Raw genomic sequence first — 19,851 nt, forward strand, 5'->3', positions numbered from 1 at the left:
ACATGGAATTTAAATTAAGAATGGTGAAAGGATTACAGCAGTGTATCTGCCTTTCAGCTACATTCATGTAGCACCATGATTAAATCAATCCTTAGGTTCACATCATCCACTTCAGACCAAAACAGGCTGCAGGTATTTTTAAGGCCTGCATTTTTCCCCTTGAATCAAAGAATTGCCATTCCTACCTTCATCAACAGCGGCACAAAGTTGCCCCTGGTGCTGGACCAGACTCCCTTGCTGCCCTCACACCTTTTTGGCCCACCTCAGCCATCACCCTCCTCACCAGGCTGGGTGTGAGCATACTCTCAGGGTTATCTACCATCCCACCATGAGGTGCCCTACAGAAAACACCCATTCTCCACTTTGAACAAGAAAGCTTACCATGCACAGGCTGGAAGCCACCACAGAGCAAAGCCTGAAGCTTATCTCCCTCCCTCCCCATTCACACCTCTTTTGAAACTTGCTGCCGAGGAGGAAAGGTGGCAAATGGGGACACATCCAATGCAGCAGCTGCTCTCGGCTGTATAGACATTGCTGAACACTGTCTTGTGTAAAGAGAGGGAAGGAATATTTTGACAACAAAGATACTGCTGCAGCTGGATAAACTGAGACGGTGACTACACAATGTAAAGAAGTTTCCTCCTCACTCATGTTAAACAATTGTTTCACAATATAGCACTTTAGGTTTGCATAGCACTCAAAAAACCCATGGTTTCTGATCCAGGCAGTTCTATTTATATATTTATTTCTTCAGGAATGCTGCTTCACTTCACTTGGTGCAAGCTAAAAGCATTTCTAAACTCAACTCTACATGGTTTTCAGATAGCAATGCAAATGGTCTCCAGCATCGTATCTGTACAAGTGCCTACAGAAAGGTAATTACTATCCTCACGTACACATAGCCAGTTAGCATCAGTGCAGACAATCTCCTTACTATTTCCTCAGCATCCTGGAAGAAGTACATTAAAAATGGGTTCCACCAACCAGGTATGCCCACATGTCTAAAGAAACGGTGTCACCTTGAGAGCCCTCAATCCCCCACGCCACACTGCCACACACCAGCTGTCCAGCCCTGCCATGCAGAGATGACCCACAGTGCCCACTGCCAAACCCCAAACTGCAACAGGTACACACAGAAATCACACAGAAATGGTAAAACTGCCTTGCTAGGCACAACGTGGGTACAAAGCATGGGCAGAGGCAGCAGGGTTACCCTTTGAGAGCTGCCAATGCTCAGCCTCTAACTGAAATAATTAGCTCTTAAGATGATTCTGGGGTACCACATTATGCTTCAAAATAGGCAGCCTGGCTGTGTGGGGCACAAGGAGAAGGTCTGGCTTTGGGAGGAATGGGGAAGTGATGTTATTGGGGTAATTGGGGGGAGATGGTATTTGCTTTTCGAGGGTATTTTGGGGAGGATGGTTTGTGGGGAATTGGGGGTGAAGGTGCAGCTTTTGGGGGCGTGCGGGGGGGAATAAAGGGCTCGGAGACAGCCGACCCACAGGCTGGAGAAGGGGGAGCCCGGCGCATCTTACCTGGTCGGGGCGGCCGAGCCCCTCGCGCGGTGTCGCCTTCAGCACGCCGCGCCCCGCCGCCGCCGCCGCGCCGCCCGCATCGCCGCCGCCGGGACACGCGTGGGGTGCGGTGGGGTGGAGGGTGCACGGGTGGGCCCCGCGGAGCCGCTCCCCCCGCGGCACGGAGAGCGCTGCGCGGCGGGCCGCGGCCGGACAGCTGCTCAGGGAGGCGGCGGCAGGAAATACCAAAAGACTGATCCAACCGCGCTAGGGAGGGAGGGAAGAAGGGGGGGAAGAGAGGAAAAAATAGAAGGGGGAGGAAAAGCGAAAAAGGGAGGAATTAAAAAAAAAAAAAAGAAAGGAAACGTGCAAAATACGGGCGGGATCGGCGCGGAGCGGACGCGGTGCTCGGCCCCCCGCGCCGCCCCGCGGGAGTGCCCCGGGACCGCACGGCCTCGCCCCGCCGGCCCGGCTGGAGCTCGGCTCGGTTTGGTTTGTTATCCCCCCGCGGGGTTTGCGTCTTTCTTCTCCTCGACACAGGGAGAGGCTGAAGCTAAGGCAGAGTAAATAAAACGAAAGAAAACCAAACCCAACCCCCTAAATAAAAATCACGCGGACCCCCCAGCCCCCCAAGCAAGCAACTCCCCATCCATGGGATTCACTGACGACATGTACAAGGTAATGAAGAAAAGTCAACCTGGGGAAATCGGCACGCTGAAGCTCTCCAGCTGCAGCAGCACTTTGTCTCAGCATCCAGCCATACGCCTCCTCCGACGCCGTGACTCAAAGGCGCCCATGCAATATGCAGCCCTGACACGCAGCCGGGCACGCTCCCAGCTTTGCTTGTGCATCAGAGTGAAAAATCAATCCCATGGCAAGCACGGACCCCTAAGCTCCTCCAGACGAGGAGGACAGCCCAATCATCGCATCCCTGGAAGCAGCCTGCCTGCGCCTCAGGGAAGCATGACTTTACAGGCAGTAAAATATCTGGTAAAACATCACAGGCAGACAACAGCCCAGCTACACACATCCAACTGCTGCTTCCCCTCCCCTCCACCTTGCGGGTCCCACCATTCAAGGCTTGACCAAGAACAGGATGCCCAACAGGACTTCACGCTTCCTTCTTGGCCACAGGAAAAAGTAATGCCAAAAGTGCATCCCGACTCAGAGGAGCAAAGGCACCCAAACTTTCTGAAACCGAAAATCACATGAGGGAATAATGTGACCAACATGTGTGTCTGACTTTCATCACTGAGTCAGAATCACCCAAGTACAGCTGAGCCCTTGCTGCAAAATACAGCCTGGAGCTCAGACTCATGCTGCTGAAGCCAGAAGTGTTAAACCAGATGCCTGAAATGCTCTGCCACCCCACCCCTCACAGAAAAAGCTGGATCCTTTTTACCGTGTGCAGCCTCTAAACCAAGACAAAGACCCACAAGCTCTGATGTTCCTCATGCTACCTAGGATGCCAGCCTCAAACACTGAAGAGCAACAACTCATTAATTGAAAAGGTCTCCCAGATCCAAGAGAAAAATCCTGAATTCATCAAAAGCTACAACCTCCACTTGGACCAGGACACACAATTTCTCTCACTTACTGCTTCCAGCAAACTACAGCCCATCCACAGACTACCAGGCTTCACCCTGCATCACTTACATCCACATATCTAACATTACATCATAGAGGTAGCTAATTTTCTCCTGGCGAGCTTGGTAATACATAGAGCAATAGGTACTACACCCAGCTACGAGTATGGTACTCAAGAGAAAATTCACTATCTATTTTTGTTCTTTCCTAGAAATTCTAGTACAAAACAGGACTATAAACAGACCGCAAAGCCTAAGCTGTCCCTGCTGTTCAAGAGCCCCCATAGCCCTTCTCTAGCCGTTAAACAAACCCTGAACCACTTGCACAGGCAGGTAATTATTACATTCATCTGTATGCGTAGTAATGTCTGCCATCATCTGCAAGTTGTGGAGAGTTGCCATCATTCCAGCTGCCTTCAAGCTGGTTAGGATTTTGACTTAGTCCTCACCAAAATTTTACCCTGAGGGCAAGCCAGTGCTGTGCAGTGGGGCAGGGCACTGCACGGAGATGCCAGAATAAGCACAAGCCAAGGCCACTTGTCACCCCGGCTGAGGGCACTGCCGGGCGGAGCTACTGCATTGGAGGCCAAAGCAGCTTACCCTGGCTCATACTGCCTCTCTCTGCTGCCTCCTGCCCTGTCTGCTCCAGGCCATGCCAGGCTCCTCTCTGTGCCCTATGTTCCCTTCACCCTTCTGCTTTTTCAGGTTGGCTCACTCAAATGCAGCCAGGTAGTTTGCCAGCACCTTGTCTGGTCCAAATGGCTTTTTCACTAAACCATGGGTTTGACATTGATCCTCTCTCTGCATCCAGACTGGCTTTGTCCAGCCATGGCAACAGAAGTGGCTCCTTGGCTACTTTGGTACAGAGATCTAGGTTTTCTAGCATACTTACACGAATCACAGTGGGACTCAGAGTCCACTTCCCAAGGACTTCTGTTTTAAAAGTTTTAAAAATTATTTTAAAAGTATTTTGGCTAAAGTTTTCCACTGGATTATTTCCTTCTCAGGCAATCGTTCCATGATTATTAACATTTTGCCTTTTCACCACCACATTGCCACACAGATGCATTAAAAAACTGAGCATCCAAAAACATTCCTGTCAAAACAGTTAGAGACCCTGATAAAGAATAACACTTTGTGTTTTCTTATGTGCTCTAGGACAAAGCATGGGCCTTAGTGATGTGGCTACACAGAGCAAGAGGCTTGCCAATAAAACTGACAATATTTTGTAAATAAAACTGGACCATCAGAGAAAATTTATGTCGGACTGATTCTTCGCGTTGTGTAGCCATGGCGTGTCTGATGTGGTCCAGGGAGCCCTGAAATTGGATTTGCTGTGTCTTCAGACCTTGCACCAGATGGGTCCTCAGAGTCTGGGTTAGACAAGAAAAGCAACATCCACCACTTCCCTGCCTATCTGTCAAAGGCAGGACCTGGACCTATTCTCCCCCTTAAAAATGCCCTACAGAAAAGTGGGGAAACTGAACCCTGGAAACACTAATATTTTTAAAGATTATTGTCCACAGCCCTCTAGTGTCTGTTCTGTTAACAGCCATTCAGAAAACAAAACATCCGCTTGGGCTCTGCTGGTTATGATTATCTTGCCTGTGCTGTCCGTAGTTCATGCAGATATACCTGAGCTGCCCATAAAACCCTAGCTGTGGAGTACAGAGCACATGACCCAACCCTGCTTTTGGGGTGAGGTTTGCTGTGTGTACCAGCTTCTGTCCTAACACCACATCAGCTCCCCAGCTTAAAGCTAATTCACCAGTGTCCCCCAGACACGACATACCTCTTTGACAAAAGCTCTCTCATGGATGTACCTGGCAGTTAGGGCTGAGGTCCCTTCTGGCTTCAATTCTCTTTTGCAAGAAACCAGCCTTCCTTTCAGGGGGGTCTGCAGCTGTGGTATTTTCTTTGGGAATTTGCCAGTGTGTGCAATGCTTACCTTTCTCACCAACAGCAATATAACTCTGTCCTAAGAGGGCTTGTAAACTGGTTTGAACTCTGTCACAAGCAAGGGTAACAAAAACAGCAAAGCACAATAAGTTGCAATTGTAGTGCTTGGAGAGTGAAGTCAAGAGTAATTCAGTCGTGTTACTCGAGTCCTTACAATCCAGTCATGCAACCCAGAGAGCTTAATAGTCAGGGCACTTAAAACCGATATCTAATATCTTTTTATGCCAATGCTAGATGTGCAACAACACAGTATTAGTGCTGTTTTAAAACTGTGATAAAGGCAGACAAGGAGGTGAGCTGCAGCAACAGACAGGTCAGCAGCCTCCCATATACTCTAGGCAATGATTGCAACACTTTTCCCCTGCATCTTCCTTTTTCCAGTCCTTCACTTTCTGCTAACTGCTGAGCTCCTCTTCCCCCCAACAGAGATCAGAGCCCACCTATGTGAAATGCAAATACATACTCATTTTGCAGTGTTAGGAAGACTTGCATTTCATGCTTTCTGTATCTCTCAACGTATCTACAATAGTTCCACAAGCTCCCATTTACGACTAGAAACACTATTAAATACCATAAAATCCATCAGATATGTTTATGGGCCTCTATTAAAATGGAAATTGAGAGGAACAATCATATTCCTATCATTATAATTAGTACAATGTCTCTACAGCCATAACCACATTAATTAGGCATCATCTAAATGGTTGTTAGCATTGCAAGATACTTGCCCTTAAGCTCATGGCACATGGCAAGACAAGACGCAAGAAGCTTTAAAACAAATGAATTAAAAAAGAAGTTATTAAGCACAAGTCTTTATTATTAGCTATACACTTCAACACAGCTGTATACAATTAATGATAAGCAAAAGATCACTTTTACCCACATGTATTTTCCAGTGCAAAGTTCCTTTTAAAGCAAAAATATTCAATGCCGTAGCTGGATAGTGCAGGAGTTTCTTGTTAACAAATAGTAGTCTGTCTGTTTAGAGCTCCAAAAAAAGTGAGTCCACAGCTAAACATATTTGCTCATTTTACAATTTGAAAACCAGAGCTGCTGCTAAACCAGGTTCCTAATTGCAAGTTTGCTAGAACGGGCCTCTAGGGAAGTTAGTCAGAAAAAACCACAAACATCTCCCTGGGAGCCACTGGAGACTAGAGTCCTCTTGTGGCAAAAGGTAGAGGAAAATTTCCAGCAACTGATGACCACTGAAAGTTGGGGCTCTGCACAGGAGGCTGCAGGGTAACAGGCACAGGGAGTATCAGCTTTTGGAAGGAGTTTCATGTCACATTGCTGAGTATGAAAGCAGCAGCATGAAGACTTCACAGCTGGCAAAGGGCAAGCATCAAAAGGAGCAGAAAGCCACTGTGTTTTGATACTGCAGACTGCACTTCTGTTTCCTTTAGCAGCTCCTGTCTGTTAGCATGTGTTCCCTGCTGAGATGATGTTTCTAGCTGTTTTTTTCCCTCCTTTAGCAGAGGTAATTTTTCCTCAGTGTTTTGCTAGTGAGAACTTTTCTCCTGGCTAATGTATTCATAGTATGGTAACACAGGCCAGGTCCCATCCTTCCTGTCACTCTGAGGCTGAGATGGATAGGTAACACAATTCTAAGATCCTGTTTAGATCCTGCTGCTCTGTATTTCATCTCCTTTTCTGCTGTGGTGTTTTCTACCTGCAATAGTCCCTGTGGATTGCCTTGAGTTCAGCTTAAGAGACATTTCTGTGAATGATGGATGTTGGCGATGTTGGCTCCATGCTCCCTGCCTGGAGCAGCACTAGGCAAGATGGACTAACTAAACAATCTGAAGGTCTTTCTTCACCCACATACTGTGGTCAGAAATTTTCAAATGTCCACATCTGGGCTTTGGATTACAGCAAAGAGGTTATCTAGCTAGGAATTTCACCCAGTGGGTAAAGCCTCTAAAGAGCTCACAAGCCACTCACAGCTCTAATGGTCCTGTAAAAGAGGGTTTGAGCTTTCAGGGAAGAGTCTCCAGCAATAGGTTGTAGCAGAGGCTTTGGAGGTGGTTTTAAAGACCTGCAGTAACAAGATAAAAGATCACAGATGTTCTTACATGCTTCATTTTCTTTATATAACCTGTCATATGCTTGGATGGTGTCTGGCTTCCTACAACCTTAACCCCAAGGGTGTCTTTCAGGAGTCTAAACACAGTGTAATTTCAGCTACTACCCAGCCCTCATCCCAAAGAGGTCTTTTGTGATCTTAGGTATCTTATATTAAACAAAACTTCTTGGGCAGATCACCTTCCCTACCCTGCACCCTTGCTAACATAAGCTCTTGTCTCAAAGGGGCTCACATTCTCAAGTCCTAGGTTAAGGTCTGTGCTGAGAGGTAAGACTGTTCTTCCACAGCTTAGTCTTGCTACAGCTGGAGTCAAATGAGGTTTAGTTGTGACTACCCAAGGTCCTCATTTCTTATTGCTTATCTGAAGGCTGTTCAAGCACCATGAACCTGTTTTGCTTTCCTCTAAGTGTCTAAGCAAATTAAGCTGAATGCTGTCATTATGGCTTTGGTGTGAAAAATCAATCAGTTTGGTCGCCACTAATTTGCTCCTGCAGGCCTGGTTAGTAACTAAGTGCAAGTCTCCTCTCAGAGGGCAGCCCAACACGCTGAGCTGACTTGGTGAGCAAGGTTCCTTGTGCAGCTAGCAGCAGGCTGAAAAGCAGCTGAGATATCGAGGATCTGACAAACTGTCCAGTGAAATCTGGGCTAGATTTCAAAGCCCTTCATAAGAGATGACATGAAACCAAGTCGTTGTTCAAAAACATTCCAATAGCCCTTGTTCTTAGTCATATTTCAAGCTAATTGCAGAGCAAGCTACCTGTTACAAAGTGTTGAAAGATTAAATGAAAACATACATATATATATGCATATATGCATACAAAGATATATGTAAATGATTTCCTTCACATGAGCAGATAAGCTTGGAACATCCACATCAGTATCAATAGCTAACATGTTTCTGAATGATCACAGATTTTATCAACAGTTAATGGGAAATGCCCATATGAAATCAAACTTTATAAACAGATGGGGGTTTGGGGTTTATTTTTCTTCCTGCCCCAGATAAACTTTGGAACAGGTGCCAGCAAGTTTAATCTGTCTGGACAGAGTGCTGTTGTCATACAGGAAATACTACAGTGAGAAAAAACATAAACATATGTCTCTATAAAGATTTGATTATCAGACTCATAAATATAGACACACAGATCTTTGTATAGGCCAGTACCAATCTCTCTACATATATTCATTTATTTATTGACTGATTGGCACTCTGTTCAGACAGATCTGGATCTAGGCAGACAGAAAGTCACAGCTTGGTTCTGCTTTGTTCATTACTTCATTCTCTCTAGAGAGGGGCATTTTGACTTAGAGATGGCTGAATCTAGTTCCTGACACCCAACACATGCTATTGATCTGGAAGTCAGGCCAGAGAGTCACAAACCTGATCTATCAGTAGCTTTGAATTAACACTATATCACATTTCCAAGCTTGCAGCTGCTTCCAAACATTACAGGATGTGTTTGTTCTCATACTTGACCTCTTTCATTTTGCTTGACTCTTGACTCACTCTTGCAGCCAGCTCATCTCTGATAAATTACGGAACCTCTCACAGCTTCTTTCTTGCTCTGCTCTCTGAAATCCATCTTCTGTCTCCATCCGTGATCAAGCAAAAAAGTCTCCTTGACTGTTGCAATTCATTTTAAGGATTCTTTGTTATTGCTGATGCCTCCCATGAACAGAACACTGCACTTGCCACAGGGGCTTGAAGGAGATAAGGAAGAGAAAGTAGAACAATATTTTCTGCTACCACTGAAGGGCAGCTGGCTTATTGATTTGTCTGCACAGAGGGATACCAGTATTTTTGTCCTCCTTTTGCTTCAAACAGGGAGACCTGTCCAGGGTTCCTGTCACAAATTACGGTTGTAGAAGTAAAACACAAAAAGTGAAGCCTGGAAGAAAAAAAAAAAAAAAAAAATCTGTTTCCCCAGAACAGATCTAACACTATCAAAGACCATGCTCTGACTTACAGCCCAAAAGGGCAACACACCAACGTTTGTTCCAGAGCAAAACATCCATCTCTTTTATGCCACAGAGGACCTGATTTGATCCCAGAGTTGTTGATTAGGTCTGTGCTACTGAAATCCAAACACAAAGGCAGTCTCACAGAGGATGGCTGGATTTAGCTATTTAAGTCTTGAAACAGTGGAACAGCAGCTTGGGAAGTATGATGGTGACCACAGAGAACTGTAGTTCTTTGCTCTATTATTTTGAAAATAAAATTATTAATACCTAGGTGTTTTCAGCCCTGATGAACTTTATTGTTCCACTGCCATTTGTTATGTCTCCTGACCCCCCCATACAGTGAAATCAGGCTTGCTATGGCATGTGGCTTTCTCACACTATTGCTAGATTAGGAAGCAGGAGCAGATTTATATGGTGAAGAAACTGGTAGTGAGGATGCAACATGTCCTCACTATGTATTTGCATTTCAGAGAGCTGGCTTTGTACTAGCTTTAGTCTAGTCCCATCAAGTCAGTATCTGTCAGCAGCTACAGTGAATTAGGTATGCTCCTAGAGTACGTCTTCCCATGATGTTTCACTGAAAGGGAATCTAAGTGCCTGTACTCCAAGGCTGCCCTGGCTATGAATCAAAGAGCGGTAAATAAAGACGATGTGGAGATATGCCTCAAAACCACATTGCTGATCTGTCTGGGGGGGGAAAAAAGGAGGGGGGAATTAAGTAAGAGTGACACATCTGAGACAAGAGCATGCTGCTGACTGAAAAAGAGATACTGGTGGAAAAAAATACTGCTGAATGCAAAGAGATAGATTTTAGCATAACATGTCACCTTATCTACTGACTGGTAATAGTTCCTTAGGTTTGTACAAGCCCTGGAGCACATTGCTTAGCCGTTCTATCATAAGCTCCCTCAATTACTACCTGGCAGTGAGGGTAGGGCTACTCGTCCCCACTTCACTCCCAGGGGGCTATAGCTGTGTGGCAAGTGGGGCTGTTAGCACACGTGTCACACTGCTGGAAGCAGATCCCACAGCTGGAGCAGCACCGTCCCGTATTCCACCCAGGCTTCCAATTAAGCATTGCAATGGAGCCAAAGGCTACTGTCTGCAGTCAGACACTGTCATATGGTGGTCTCATGATACTGGTTTGAAGATGAACCATGTTAAATGTAGCAGCCATGCACTTTGAACACTGACGGTAAAGATACAGGGATTAAAAGTAAGACCAACTTCTAAGAACAGATGTCTTTTTAAAAAGGCAGTCAGTGAGAAACATGCCATAGTTTTGAGCAACAAATGCTATCTGTGGTTACATAGACCAAGAAATTGTAATAAATATACAAATATGTGAAATGCGTTAAAGTGTTATTACTTGTATTTATATTTGTATGACTATAGGACTAGAGAAATAATGTCAATCAGGCATGTTTGAACAAAAAGCAGAGTTCAAGACCATCAGTGATCTCTTGCTACCCAGAACAAGAGACCCTTTAGGACTCTATGACATGCAATTAATGCTTGTCCTGTGCTTCCCATTAGATCCTTGGGTACAAAGAAGAGAGTAGAATAAAATATTTTCTTTAGCTGATCTCAGGGGGACACAAATAGTTGCATTTGAATATGGAAAGCTAACTTTGTAGTATTTTGTAAAAGTACCTTACGTAATCCTTGGCAAAAGAGTTGGGTTTTTTTAAGCAGAGCAGTATCCAAATGAAGCTTCCTGGGTGTGTGGTCATATTAAAACCTTAAAATTCAGCCTATTTTCATTAAAGCTGTGCCAAGCATCTCAGCCAACTTGTGGTTCTGCAGCAAAACTCTGTTTCTCACAACTCTGCCAAACTTGCCAGTGAAACCAGATGAAACTCTGAGTTCTGGACTCAGAAAGCTTATGGAAGGCCTATAGCAGCAGTGGCATGGACACGAGGCTCTGCTGGTTAAAGCCAGAGTGAAGTCCAGAATATAGATTAGGTTTGAAAAGTTCTGCTTGCCAGTTCAGGGAGATTCTTTTTACCAGGCAGCAAAACCATAATGGACTAGAACTGCGATGAAGCAATACCATTTAATGTCAGCTGGGTTTGGAGTTCGTTATGTATTCTTTTGCTTTACCTGAGAAGATTGCTCTGAGGTTGGGTCACTGTATTATGTTGAACAGGCTGGTAAATTTTAGGGGTATCTGAGCAAAACTGTTTTCTCTTCTTCTCTGGAATACATGTCTTTCTTAGAAACCTGCTTATACATGTACGCAGTTTCTCCCTGAACAGATGTTACTTTTCACAAAATTACAAGGCTATCACCTGTGATGAATATTAAACAGTTTCAAAAAGCCTATTCTGCGAGCTGGTATAAAGCATAGAGCCAAAAGGAGAGAATGGAGGTCTGGTGAGGAAAATAATGTCCTCATCGGACCAGGTCCCAGTTCTGGCCTCTGCTACTGAATTTCTCTGTACAACCCTTTTACCTGCTTACAGTTCTTCATCTGCAGGATGGAGCCTTTCCTACAGACTTTGCTTATTTTTTAAACTCTTGATGTCAGTGAATGTCTTACCTACCATGTCTAGAACTGCAATTACTCCTATTCTGATATAAATAACAACATTTTATTTCAGTTCGGTATTGCACTTTATCATGTGCAGAGAAAAACACAGTCTCTGACTTCTTGTTCTCTATTGCTTTCCTATGGGTTCATTAGATTTCCCCTTAAACAGACCCCAGGAGTTTCTAAAAGCACCAGTGAGTTTTTAGAATGGAATATATTTTCCAAGAGTAAAAGGACCTGCAAAGAAGAAAAGTTACCTTTAGAGAAGAGACCAGTCAGAGATAGTGTCTCTACTTCTGTGTTTAGGCTGTTGCCTGCCTAGAAGAAAAACCCAAACTAATAAAGGTCTTTCTATGTAGATTTTTTTTATAAGAAGGCCAGTAAAATATACCCTAAATAATGTAAACCTAAAAGCATAAGGCCAAGAACTGGCAGTAATTTCTCTTCCCCTATACTCTCTTTTTTTTTTAACAGAAAGAAAAGCTTGCTTGGTGTGGGAGCAGTATGCTTGGTAGAGAGAGGCTGCGGGTGAAAAGATAGGAGAGCACTGTCTGGGGAGGGAGCAGGTTAACACAGGTTAAAAACATCAGCTCCAGAAAACACAAAGGATTCAATGTCTGGGAGTTACTTGGCAGACTTTCAGCTCACTTGTAAAAGGAAATTCTGTTCTGTTAAAATGGGAAGGGATCTTTGTAAACACCAAACAAATATAAATAGGTACCTGTGAGTTTGTCTATGTAGATTTTTTTTCCTGGTTATACAGGTCTAATTAGGTGTTTCATGTTATATCAGGGCGGAACATTCTGATTTGAGGTGAAGGCTGGATTTTTGTCAGCTTAAAGAATTCATGCAGCAATATAAAGTAAAAAGGGCAGGCCTCGATTTTAGACACAAAGTGTCCTTCTGGGAACTGCTGCTGGTTTAATTACAGAGGTTCAAAGTCTTTCCCTTTCCCTTTCTATTATAACCATCCCATGTCGATAAGCCAAGTTTGAAGAGAGACTGAACTGATTGCTCTGCTGCATGATATTCACCTTCACTTGTGAGCTGAGTTGTCTTCCATTTAAGTATTGTAACTGTAATGCCAGTAAACATAAACTATATTTCGCTTCCCAACCACGCACACAAGGAAATCAAAGGACCAAAGGACATAGACCTGCAGAAACACTTCCCAGAATACAGAGCTTGAAGAATACAGATGCATGCATAAGACAAATATATTTAAGCCTACCTACAGCTACCTGCAAAAAAGTTGGGGGAAGGACACCAAACAAAGTCATTTTTCTGGAAAAGGTTAGAGGTGGGCTCAGCTTTCAAATGCTTGAGAAATAATACTCTTGTTAACATGGTTCTGTCTTGTTCCCAGAGAGACACCCCTCTTAGGCTCTGGAAACTTCCAGTGCCACTCCAGAAGTGTAGCACTGACCTGACGGAAGGGCAAGGGTTGTTGGAATGTTTTCAATTAGCTGCAATCCCTTTCTTCAGGGACTTCTAGAGCTTAAGTTGCTGAGAACAGTTTGTCTCAAAGTATGATAAGGGGGAGGAGTGATAAAGGGGATAGGGACAGGTAATCTGCTGAATTCTTTGCACTACACAGAAATTATGCCTCGAAGAACACAGTTAACTATCTGTTGATGAAAGAAGAGGTTTTAAAATTACAGAAGTAGCTAGCATTAATTGCTCTGGATGAATTATATAGTGTGGGTTTGGAGGAATTCTGTGAGAAGCCTTCTCTCAGGGTTTCAGGGAAGAACCACTGTCAGTTTTCTGAGCATCTGATGATGTAAGAAGCAAAGCTGGAAATTACCTCCACAAGAGGGAATACATGCAAAACACATGGCATAATTTAGGTCTGAATATAGCTGTCTTCCAGCACCAGCTTTCCATAGCCGCCATAACACCCAACATGTTCTCCAATGCAGAGGGGCTACCCGGTGCGCATAAATCCTCACAAAATGGAGCAAATTCAGGCCATTGTGCTGTAAAAATTCTCCATGCAGCTGTCCGAGAAGTACACCCAGTCAGCCACAAGCCCAACTAAACACCCAAAGTGTGGGTTTTAACTCTGCAAAAATTTGCTTACATGAGTAAATCTTTTGGCCCTTAACAGACATCCTTGAAGGAACAGGACAGCTCTCTGCAGTAGCTGTTAGGCTGACATCACATAAACACTGATTTACTGACTATACATTCCTTCCAACAGTGCTGCTTTTTGAGACTCATATTTCTACTCAGGAAGGCAAATCTTTACCAGACAAAAGGAGAAAGTGTGGTGGAAGGGCAAACTAGAGAGAGATGAAGATTTAAATGTACACGAGCAAATGAATTTGGAGAGAAAATTTAGCAGTCTCATGGTATCTCATGCCTAATTGCTCCCATGAAGGCAAGACTGGTAATTGTTCTTGAAGTCACTTAAAAATTCAGAGTCCAGCTACCATGAGGCATGCCAGACCAGTAAAAAAAACCTAAATAGCACAGTTCTTCATCACATCTTGCCAAGATTTGTGAAAATCTAGAAAATCTGGATGGAAAAGGCCTATTAAGTGAGCCCACTGTGCCTTAGCCCAAGATTGTGCCTAGTCCTGTATTTTCTTTGCCCTCCCAGGAGAGCCTGGCCCCAGCTATGCACGTGAAGAACAAGGCTGCAACAGCTAAGGGCTGGAAATAGTGACCAGGCACAGAAAGCCTGGAAAGAGAAAGCTTATTTTTCTCCACGTTCTGACAACCACAACCAAACAGTTGGACTGTTTTGGGGTTAGTTGGTTTTAACAGTTCTTTTAAAATAGACAGGACAAGGTTTTATTGTGTCTTTAAAGCAAACTGAAATGGGCAGAATTTCTGTTAGATAGCATGGACTGGCTTGTCACACCGGCTGCACTGGCAATGCCAGCCATAGTGCAGCAAAGCTCTCCCTCTAGTCAGATCCCCACAGGCATTTTCTCTGAGAGCACTGAGAGTCAAATGTGCATTTAACTCTTCCTTCCATTTCACACTCCATTTCTAGTGATTAATGCTTGTGTTCTAGATGGACGAAAGCTGAAACAGATGTTATCCACTCACAATGCCTTTCTGATAACCCTGAGCTAAAGGCTGAAATCCTTAAAAGATTAGCGGCTGAAATAAAAAAATGGATAAATAAAGTGAGGAGTACGGGTGAACAAACTCTTACAGGTTTTATTTCTGTGGATAACAATGCACAGAGGCTATGTAATCTCTGTGTAATCTGCCAGAGGAAAGATTAAATGGCAAAATTCCAGCTCTGAGACCTGCAACATTCCTCTGCTGGACTGCCTCAATGTGACCACATATCATTTTAGCAGAATGTCACTCTGTAGACTTCATTATGTTATTAATTTTTTTCCAGCTTATTTTCTGTTTGTTGAAACAATACATTTTTTCTTATACACTCCCATGAGTCTACGCTATTTCTGCCACTAAATATACCTGTAGCCACTGTATGATTCAACTGGTGCTAAAGACGTTAGGAAAAGTATTTGAATTTTCACTTAAGTGAAAGTTTGAGTTGCTTTTCTCAAAGAAGACACACTTTCTAGAGAATTTGGGACTAAGTTTTTAATATTCCTTCCTTCAGACCTTGGAAAGCCTTTGGAGCAATGAACCTGGCATAGCTCTGCCAGTCAGGGAGAAACTTAGAGTCTCCCTTCTTTGTTCTTTACCTCAGAGAGCTAACAACATGTCAAAAAGCTGGTGTGTTACATAAATTGTAGGCAAGATAAACTGAGTCAGCTGAAGGTATGCTATTGGAAGTTGAGAGAAAAGGCCAAGATCTGCAGCATCAGTACCCTGAAGAGCAGAGAACTGGCTAGGTACTAACTGGTACCAGCTTTATAGCTTGACATACCAACTAAACTGCTGGGTTATTTTTTAGACCCTCCGGTTACTCTCTTTAAAGCATAGGCATGGCGACATGAGTGCAACAATCTAGTCCCTTATCCTGCCTCAGACAGTAACAGATGTTTCTGGGGAAGGAAACAACCTGCACTAGGCCGGCGTAGGCTACCCCCACATCAGATCACAGCCTGGTCTTTAGTAGTTAAGAGACTGGCTTAAAGCCGAGTATTTAATATCTTTTTGAGGTTTTCTACTCTGGCTACATTAATGATGAATTTCTTTCCAATGTCCATCATGCAGACAGGTACCCTAAATATCTCTGCTTTATGTATTGGATCAAGTCTCATAAGACCTTTAAAATTTTAGAAAAGACTATTAAAACAGTAACTCAAACTACCCTTCCCAAATGGAGAGGACACCCAGCTTGCTATGTGTAAATTGTTGTTCTTGGTTGAATTCACATTGCCAGCTCCTTGAGGCCTCTTACATCATTGCCAAATCTGTGCTAGTTCTGTGTCTAGTGATAATGCATAATAAATCACAGCAAAGCCATCAGACAGAAAGTCCTAGCTCTGCTTCCCGTCCTTAAGAATAGGCCTAAAGACTTAAACGTTGCAGAAGACTTTGTGAAAAACCATGATGGTTGTGCTTTATAATGTAATGTTGACACAACAGGTATGAAGTGAAGAGCAAGAAGGTAAACGTATTCCTTTAAGCATATGTTATAAAAAAAAGCACTTTTAAACTCATGAACCTCTTCCCAGCACTTCCCAAGAATCATTTAGTTTTGTTACAGACCATAAGATGACTGAGCTGAGGAATAACACAGCATTGCAAACTTCAGGGTATTCATCCTCTGATGCAGAAATCTCAAAATCTGCAGTGCCCAGGTAGCCACAGGGGTCTCTGGCTCCAAATTGCTTTTAAACTTGTCCAGACTCCGCATGATGAGGCTGCAGTTAAGACCCCAGTTAAGACTATTACTAAACATGCACCTTTCCTGGCTCTTCAGTGAGTCTTTCTGGGACAAAACCAGACCAAGCCAGTCTGGTTTCCTGCAGCTGTTTTTACCTACAAGTAGGAGTCAAGTGAGATATTTGGAAGCTAGTTCCCAAGAAATGGTGAGCATGCAGGAAATGCTACCCAAGTACACTGCAGCTGCCTGTACACAGCACCCCGAAAAAGTGTGATTTCTCTGGAGACTGGGCAGGAGATGAGTCCCAGATGGCCACAAATCTGTAAGCTTTCACTGCTCCCAACACGTACTTTGATTTCCTGCAATTGCTAACTGGCGGGAAAAAGTCCCACTTTAACAGCTAGATCCTTCCTGTAAGAGTAGTAAAGATGAAGGTGGAGGTTTATATTAAAATATTTTATTCTTAGTGAGAGTGATCTCATCTTTGCTGGAGGGCAAGTTTTAGATGCAGCTGTGGTGTGACGCCAGGGCACAACACTTTGCATTTCACTGTGGCAGAAGCTTTGTAAAGGGCTGGACTGCAATTCCCACTCCCATACAACCCCAGTCACAGAGGACAGGGCCACACAGGGAGGCTCCCCCAATCACAGGGGGAAAAGACACTTCTTGTTTCACTCTCAGGGGAACACGCTGGGAAGAGGAGCAGGCTGTGCCAGGCAGGGTATTAACTCACTAAATAGGCTGAAGCTTAGATAAGGAAGAGAGCACATTTAGCAGAGAGGTCTGATATTGAGCACTCGTGTGTACAACCCTAGAATTCGATGATATTGTGCAGATTTACTGCCATTCAAACAAGTAGAAACATCTGATTTTCTTATGTGCATGCTCCATCTCAAATAAATTTACCTTGGACAACAGTGTACTCCACCAGTGATCTATCTGGCACTTTTATCAGTCTGCCTGTCCCTGGCTTGTTTATTAATTTATTAATCTATAACTTTTTGATGTCAAAACAGGCAACAGTTCATGTCTTGCACAGCTGCTGTTTTGCAAAAAGAACACATGGTGGGTGGAGAAAATTATTTAAAACCTGTGATGCTTTTCAAGTTTGACACACAGCATGCTTTCATCTGTCCTGAACAAAAGGTAAGCCAGGGGAAGGGCATCCTCTCCACCCAGGGCAGCCAGCAGTATTGCAATGCTGACATAGACACCGTGCTCCATACCCAAAGGCAGAAGGTCAGCACTAGCAATTCCATTAGTGTTGCTTGCTCTAGTGTGTCAACAAGTTAAGCTACTTTGCATAACTCTTTCTGCATACTGGCCCAACGCTGACTGCTTTCATCAGAGCACACCCTCCTGAAGCGGAAGGGTGTCCTTGTAAAGGAGGTGTATCAGGCATGACACTTTGGAGCCTGGAGAATTTACTTGATGTAAATGGAGAGTGCTGCACAGATCCACAGACAAGGTTACAAATTAAAACAATGTGATTTGTAACAGAAGCAGAAAGCTGTCACTCATGTCTCCTCTGGACTGGTGCATTAATAATCCATGTTCTTCTGTTGGAGGGATACATATGTAATCAATGAATCATGAATAACTGAAAGAGGGCCAAAGAATAGCTGCACTGTTGGCTCGCTTCATTTTTTGTCTGCAGTGGCCAAATGCTGAGCTCTTTACCTAGGTGTTAAGAGCTGCTAAGTACACTGCCACAAAGTTGAAATAAAGGAGAGGATTCCCTGCCTATCTGTGCTTGCACTGTGGCTCCAGAGTGGAGTCATCCAGATCTTCAGGTGCTTCAGTCCTGGCCACTTGAAGATCGAGTGTCTAGTCCCAAAGGGTAGAGTTGTATGTTTATGTTCACCACTGCATAAGTAAATTCTTTTCACTGACATCAAGTAGTGCTTGGGTCCTGAGCAGATGAATTCCTGCTGAGCAGATGGTGCCAGGTCTGGGAGTTGTCCTCTTGCTGTGGCTGTTGGTTTGGACTCTGAAGAAAACATTGCCCCTCTATCTTCCTGGCTTCCCTTTCAAACTAGACTATTATCTCCTTCCTATAAATTCCCAAATACACACTCTGGGCACAAGCCTGATTTTTTTACTTAGGCAAGATTATCTATTGGAAGCCACAAAGAGCTTTTCCTGAGTATTGGGTTCTTTCAGCGTATCAGAGCTTATCTGCACATCTGAACACAGTTTGCTGTGTTCATCCCATCTTTTCAAGGTTAAAAGACAAATACCACATAAATTGTAAACCTCTGTGATAACAAGAATACTCAGCAAGAATATTTGCTGACTTTTCTCCTTTAAAGAGACAGGATCTACTGATTGTTCTTCTCTCATGATGTGGAGGCAGTCTGACCCAAACTGAGGCCTCAACACGCTGGGTTGTTTCTATACAGACACAGAATGAAAGCAGCTCGTGAGAGTAGAAGGTTTCCTATGGAAAACATTAAGATTCACATTTGGCTTCTCTAAAAATTGCTGTCAGATATCCTCAAGGACTCTGAACATTTTGTTTTTAGAGCTCTTTTACTAGCAACCGTTGCCATCAGCTGTATCCTGCTTCAACCGCCTGGAAGCACTGGTTCACCAGGAGCTGCACAGCTATGGGTTAGTGCTCCAGAGAAAAGGCTGGGGAGCACCTTCCCAGCCCACCACGCTCCAACCTGAGCCTCTTGTCATGCACTTTGGTATCTCCACCCTCAAAACTAGGTTACGCCTTCATTTTGCAAATGACTTGGAAGGGATCCCCTTTCTGCTGTCTAGTATATCTGTGCAGGAATTGAGCACACTTCTGTCCATAAGTGTAAGTGTACTAAAGGGATTGCAGCCTCTCTCTTGTGCACATTGCAAAGGCTGCCCAGGGTGCAATGTGCCCCTCTTCCCAGGCATACGTTGTCCTTGCGAAGACAAAAAGCATGACCAGATGAAGCCAGCTGAGCTGCCTGTGCTCACTCAGGGCCCAGTGAAGTCCAAGCTACTGGTGCACATAATTTGGCTATATCAAACAAATTCTAGCGTGCTCATATTTTAGGCACCCTTTGCACAGATATTAACGAGTAGCTCAAGGGCAAGGCAGCAAAGCATCAAGACTTAGGGTAGCATTACAACCACACTCAGCATGATACATCAAGCAGTGTGCCATGGGACCTATTATGGATTTACACCTTTTGGGTTAATATTTGCAAGTAACTATCACTGCCCAACAGGAAAGGCAGTGTGTTTTTAATAAACTCCAAGGTAAGAGGTGGATGAACTGTCCTGATCCCAGCAGTCCAGTGACTTCTGGGCAAATGTTCCTTGTTTTCTCCACAAGTGTAGATTGCGAGGGACTGTAAGCTGACCTGGCATGGGGAAAGTCTTTCTATACTTTACAATAAGGCATTATTTACTAGCCTGGAGTAACCACAAAGTCAGATAAACACTCAGCAAAGCACCACACC

The 19,851-nt window shown here is 44.0% G+C and overlaps 1 protein-coding gene across 3 annotated transcripts in view; it reads right to left on the bottom strand.

Annotated features, from left to right (window-relative positions):
• OSBPL5 (oxysterol binding protein like 5) overlaps window positions 1-19,851 on the bottom strand; it is a 179,470-nt gene that overhangs the window by 140,548 nt on the left and 19,071 nt on the right. The window contains exon 1 of one of the 3 annotated variants that reach the window (XM_030484018.1): window positions 2,212-2,470. The exons of 1 other annotated variant lie outside the window; for it this stretch is intronic. The gene's annotated coding sequence lies outside the window, so the exon portion shown is untranslated. Of the gene's footprint in view, window positions 1-1,535; window positions 2,058-2,211; window positions 2,471-19,851 lie in introns of those variants that run through there. One more of the 3 variants, XM_030484017.1, reaches the window with a different exon arrangement.

The sequence above is a fragment of the Strigops habroptila genome, chromosome 4 (assembly GCF_004027225.2).
Source record: "Strigops habroptila isolate Jane chromosome 4, bStrHab1.2.pri, whole genome shotgun sequence".
Taxonomy (NCBI): domain Eukaryota; kingdom Metazoa; phylum Chordata; class Aves; order Psittaciformes; family Psittacidae; genus Strigops; species Strigops habroptila.